A 7,068-nucleotide genomic window follows, 5' to 3' on the forward strand; every position below is an offset into this window, starting at 1 on the left:
TCGGAAAGCTTTCGACTCTGTGATCCGAAATACCTTTATAGAATGTGTTACGTTTGCAGACGATTTTATTCTCGTGTCCAGCACAGTTGCAGGAATTCAAAATCAGTTCAGTACAGTATTTTCTCCCTTCCATTAGATCTTGAGTTGTGGTCTCGACGCTGGTCATTCGGATGATACGATAAACCCACGGCAACAAAAAGGTTGTCCTTGGCAAAAATCTACTTCGATAGAAAAGCAAATAAAATTGCAGGCAGAAAAAAACACGAAAAAAGGTTGGCGCTCTCCCTGGGGAGAGCAGCCCGAATTTCACACAGAGAAATATGTTGTGACAAAAAGAGTAATACAATACAATACAACCAATACAATACAATACAATACAACACAAGATACCAAATCCCGAAAAAAAGGATTGCAGGGATCATACCGGTCAAAGCCCATGACAGCGCCATACGTCGACCTCCACCAGGGCGGACCCGAAAGATGTGGTACCGGGGAAAACCACAGAATATCCGTAGAAGAAACACAATTACAATCGCCATCTGGAACATAGGAACACTTACGCAGGTTGGAAAACTGAAAGAATTGATACACGAGATGGACCCGATAAGATAAGATAAGAATAACTTTATTATCTAATATTAGAGAATTTTGGTCAGGTGCATCATCACAACATAGACAAGTACCAGGAAAACAACATGAAAACATAGTTGCAAAAAATTATACATTAAGACACACGAAGACACCAATGTAAAAAAGATTGCATGCGTCGTTTCACTCCATACATTGCAAATGATAATATGTTAGATGTAAAAGATTATTTTAAATGATTATATAAGCATAACATACTGGTTAAAGACAGAGTAATCACACACACACACACACACACACACACACACATATATATATATATATATATATATATATATATATATATATATATATATATATATATATATATATATACCTACCTACTTTTGAAAGCTGGAACAATAGTTGCTATAAATTTCTTCGCACGTCCACTCTTACACCTAACACAGCCACAGACACACGTACACAGACACACACACACACAGACAGACACACAAACACACACACGCGCGCGCGCGCGCGCTGATTAACAGATGGGTGAGAGAGAGACAGAGAGAGATTATTACGAATATATCTCTGTGTGCACGTGCGTTTGTTCGTCAGTGTGTATGAAAAGGTACGTGCTGCACGCGTGTGCTGGCACGCACATGAGCCCTCATCTGTAATCACTCGACAATCTGCCGTGATGTAAATGGTTCCTGGGACGAATGGAAATCACATTTCACATCGTAGGTTTGACGGACGCTGCAAGCGCTAGAGCCGTTACCTTCGACCTCTTATGAGAGAAATAGAGAGAGAATAAGGACTTACCCCACAAAAAATAGCAGAGGAGGCATATGCTGTCCTGACTATCTGGGCTAGAATTTGATTGAAGTGGACAGTGTCTGCCCAAGTTACAACTCCACTCTCTCGGCCATGTGGGTTTTAGGACAGTTGGCGTTGGGATGGTTCCCAAAGGCCACCTTACCCCCAAGACTTCAGCACTAAGAGCCAGTGCAATCTTGCCTCCTAATTTCAGAATTATAATCCTTCATAAAAGACTAAGGTGTAAATTACAGTGGAGAAACCATTGATCATACAGCTCCCATTTTGCTGTTGGCCCAGCTGTAAGCTTATGTCCATATGTGATATAAGCCGAGTGTTACACTCACTACAAAATGTAGGGTTTGTCTTTTTCACCTTTCCAAGCATTGATCTTGTTATCTGAGAACAATCCCATGTTCATCACCAAAGAATTTGACACAAGAACAATACTGCACATTTTAATCTTAAACTGTTTCGATTTTACATCTGGATTTTGTTTTGTTTTGTTTTGTTTTGTAAACACACACACACACACACACACACACACACACACACACACACACACACACACACACACAGAGTTTTTCCAATCAAATTCAGTTGTTGTTTTTTTAATTCCAAGTTTTTAGACATTTGACAGTGCTGGTTTTCCCATTTATATGTTATAAAATGTTTGTTCCTTTCGGAACTTTTACAATTATACCAGGCCTATGTTTTCTATGCTGGTTTATACAATTGTTTTCAATGCAGTATCAATTTTTCTTTAAAAAGCTTCGGATGATATTGTTTGTAGAATTTTTAAATGTTCAAAAAGATTCCGCTTTCCTTCAGAAAGTGTTAAAAAAGGTGTTTTCTTCTAACACAGTCTTTAAGTGCAAAGACTCTTGAAACTTAAGAAAGGGGGTTCTAGCACAACATATTTTTTGTTCGTCATTTATTTGAACTTTGTCTTGAAGTTCTGAATAATTACGAAATACATGTTTCACTTAAAAAAAAAAAAAAAAAAAAAAAAAAAAACACCCACCAATTGTCAACGCTATTTAGGCCATATTCCTGTTCTTTTGATAATAATTCCCACTTTGGGCAATATAAATGAATGCAACATTTTTTTTCAACAATTCGAATTTTATGGGTTTTTCAAAATGATGAAATGTATGGAATATTTCCATTACCATTTTGAGAACTGTGCACTGCTGCTGTTCTTTTAAGTTAATTAATATATATATATATATGTGTGTGTGTGTGTGTGTGTGTGTGTGTGTGTGTGTGTGTCCCATATAAGATTGAAACACATTTTTTGCATTTTTTAATTTTGTTATCAAACGATTGGAAGCACAATTCATACGTCTGTTAGGACAATGTGAGCAACATGATAACAGCTACTCATTCTTGTGGTGTTATATACCGTTCCACCGAAACATTAGCTACTTTGTTTTGTTTTTGTTTTGCTAAACATACCACATTCGATTCTGTCATAGCTTCTTGGGTCATAGAGAAACCAAAGCCTCGGAATTCTGAATCTGAATTGGATTCCAAATCATTTTCGAAGTTTGATTTTAAAGAAATTACACTGTTCATAATTAAATTTATTTTCCCGTCGTTCATCACGTGCTTGTTTTCTCGCAATGTGGTTTAAGTTCTGAGATTGATTGCAATTCGCCAAGCACTCAACTCTTCTTCTTGAGAATCTTTATCACATTAAAGACAGAAAGACGTAGGCCCCAGTCATCGTCAAACTGACTGATTTTCATTACATATCTGTCGTCGTCAAACTGACTGATTTACATTACATATCTTAAATCTTTATTCCTTTTATAATTCTAATCTCAAGCAAATACAAGTCAGTAATTCTGTGCATACCAAACACAGTTCTGTTATTTAAAGAGAGTTCATTCATGCTACGTGCGGGCCCCGACCCTGAATTCAGTCCATGTTTGCCTGCTGGCTAGGGTCATTTTCCTGTTGTGTCATGTGAATCATATGTAACATGACTGTCAGAAGGAGGGCTACATGCCTTTGCTGTTGACTTTAATAGTGATCAGCTCCATTTCCCATCTTCCGCCTATACTAAAACATCGTGTGCTGATTGTTGGTGTTTTCTTACAATTTGTTACAAAGAAAATAGTATTTAGTGGGCTCCGTCATGTCCTTAACTCAGCACAATCTCGGTTTCTATAATATCTCCGTCATTTTACAAAGTCTGTCTTTGGCCCAGACTCTGCGATCGTGCGTGCGTACTGTCTGCACACCCCCCCTCTCTCCCACCCCCTCCCCTCACTCTCTGTGGTGTAGTATGTGTATGGTAATTTTTAAAAAAATCTTCTCGTTGTCCGTTACAGTTTATTTTAAATGTCATGCGCTTTGAGCAATGGGAAACCACTCAGGAAAACCCCTGTCGATATTATCATTGTTGTTGTCGCAATTATTATTATTATCATCATCATCATCATTACATCCTTTTATGTCGATGTTATTGTTATGATAATCATTATTTGATACACAACTGATGATTTTTTTTTTCTTATTCTTTTTTCTTCTGCCCCATCACCTGCACCGTTTCAGTGGCATTACTCCCACGCCGCTCATTTAGATTCCCCCATACACAGCCACACCCGGGTTCGTCCGTCGCAGTTCCAGCGTTGGCAGTCCACAGGGAACCATCGATGTTAGGTCGCCAGGAGGCCACACACCAGAGGAGACCTTGCACTGCTGCTGAGTCACTTCGGTGTTGTTCAGTGGTGCCTGTTCTATTTTAACGTACTTAGGACACCACCTACTAAGCCCCCTACTAAGCTTAGTCGCGGAGCCAGACTGAGCCAGACTGAGTGAGCGTCCCTCCCAGAGTGGAGACCGCCACCACGTCCCTCAAACAACAGCCCCCCATGAATCTGCCGACACTGACGACATTGACAGGACTCACCCCAAGCACGGAAGTGGAGGGGTATCGAAACTGAGGTCACCATGAGAGCAGGGCATGAAAGGCCACAGACTTTGAGACTATTTTGTTTATACTGATGACGATGAAGGAGGAGGTGGATGACGATGATGATGACGATGATGATGGAGGTCCATTTTGGTTTGGGACTGCGTGACAAGGCTGTACTCTACGCTTCCTGTCATAATGATATCCCGGCGTTAACCAGGCCCGAGAGATATAGATACTTGCAGTGTTGGTCAGGTAATTAGAGCAACACACCCAAAGACGCATCCTTGAAGTGGATGACACTCGACTGTGTGGTCCCAGTCTCCCCATTTAAGCCCACAGCACACTCAACTCTGGGTAGGAGCCGGCCACGGGCCGAAAAACCCACCTCCGCTGGGATTCGAACCCGCGTCCTCCCAGCCGTCAGTCCGCGACGCTAACCACTTCGCCACGGCGGCTGGTCAACTGATGAAGATTCTTGTGAAGTACTGTGCATGTTCGGTGTAGGAATATTCAGTTATGTGAAATTTTTTTAATTTCATTTGCGTTTATGGTATCAAATCCTGTTTACTTTACTTCTATATTAATTTACGAACTTATTTATTGCCTTGTAGTTTGGTATGTCCATGGATTACAGCAAATGTGTGTGTGTGTGTGTGTGTGTGTGTGTGTGTGTGCGTGCGTGCGCGCGCGCGCGCGCGCAGTTTGAAAGCAGTCTCGTAGAAAAATTACCAGTTATTTATAATGAACAGACCATAATCACGTTCTTCCCACCACGTCTCCGCTGACACTGATGACCTTGACAGGCTACAAGCAGAGCTTAAAGAGCTGTACATTTTGTCTGTTCTTTTCTTTCGGGATTTAGAAAAAAAACCTTATTCATTTTTCAAATAAATATATAAGAAAAAAAACACACAAAACAAGAACAACAAACAAGGTGCACGCATACACATAACAAAGCAAACAAAACAAAACAAAGAGCATCACAAACTTCATTTATATATTTTATATAATAAAAAAAAAAGCACATAGGCCTCGACTTTGATTCATGACATGATTTTCGTTCGGAATTTGGAATTTCCCTCTTTTATATTTCATTCATTTTTCTTTTTTTCTTTTTTAATAAGTGTGGGACGGGTCAGGGGGTCTACTGCAGCATTTTCTAATTGAAATAGGACAGTGTGTAGTCACATTGTGTTTGCTATCGTCTAAGTCGCGGTGCTGACATGCTGACCATATGCACCCACGCAGACATCGAGAAGTGGGTGGCTGGAATATCCACGAGTTACAGTTGTTTTTATTTTCTCCGCCACAGACTCCAAATGATAGTGTGGATGCAAGAAACAAGCACTCCGATCACGTAAAAGAACTCGTGGCAACAAGAGAGTTGCACCGACGAGTGGCCCAGTCCTGAAATGGTCTGAAATGGCAACATGGTTTGATACAGGGCTAGCCAGTCCGCCTCCCCGTGTCGTGTTCATGTGGAATGTGAGGACTACACTCTCTACAACCCGTGAAGAACTCGTCCCGATTGTCGTTTCTGTTACTGAAACCAATTTCATCATTAGAGGCCGTGATCTAACCGGAGCGTGTGCCAGTCAGGGAAGTGAATATCGTTCAAATTACACTTTAACTTGGGCGGGTGCATTCGGGCTCGGAAAAGAAAACATTGATTAATTTGTCACACCCTCCGATCTCTAAGCAGCCAATCGCGTTGGCGGTTTTCCCACCATGGCTTTTCTGACATTGCCACAATATCAACGTCTTTGTAGACTACCAGAGAAGTGACTTTCATGGTGAAAATCCATGATTCTCAGTGCAGGATTTTCACAGCCAGGAAAGTGAAAAAATTAACAAAGCATGTAGCAATTAACTGCGCTGGCAGGTAATGTGTTGCTTTCATAATTTTGATTTTAGTATCTGGTTTTGATACTATCCTGTCTAATCGAATCTCAGAACAATTCCATTAAAAACCGCCACAAAAAACAAAAAATGTGTGGGATGGGGGATGGGTCCAACCATTCACGACATGTAGATATCATCGGAGAGAGACAAATGACTAAACCAGCAACACAATTTCACGTCAGTAGATTGTAAATGATTTGCAAGCACAAAGACCAACATGTCCGACATGAGAAAGCATTGTGTTTATGAAACTTACTCCAGTCGATATATTTTAGTTAAAGAGGAGTTGTTGTTTTTTTTAAAGAGTGCCTACCACAGGTACGTATAAAACAATAACGTTAAATGAAATAAAACATAGTTAAAAAAAAAAAAAAGAAGAAGAAAAACAACAAAAATAAAATACAAAAAATACAAAAAACAACAACACCCAGATACATTGCAAAATATTCAAAATAGATAACACATAGAAGGATTGAAGAAACAACAACAAAAAACAAGCCACGTTTAGCGAACTTGTGCACACCCACACACGCGTGCATACTCAGTCACAAAACATGGACGTGCGCGCGCACACACACACACACACACACACACACACACACACACACACGCACACACACACACACACACATCCTCACTCACAATGGTATCACTCAACGAAATTACGCAAGTGCCAGTGCGAGCGCGCATACACATGACGCATACGCACGCACGTACGTACGCATTTTATGTCGATCCCACAAACAAAGGAGACAAATGCATGCAGTCTGCTGAATTTCGAAAGGCCGAGAAAGGCTTGCTAAATTTGGAAGAAGTCTGGTTTGGAAATGATGCTAATATTTATGTAT

The sequence above is a fragment of the Babylonia areolata genome, chromosome 6 (assembly GCF_041734735.1).
Source record: "Babylonia areolata isolate BAREFJ2019XMU chromosome 6, ASM4173473v1, whole genome shotgun sequence".
NCBI lineage: Eukaryota > Metazoa > Mollusca > Gastropoda > Neogastropoda > Buccinidae > Babylonia > Babylonia areolata.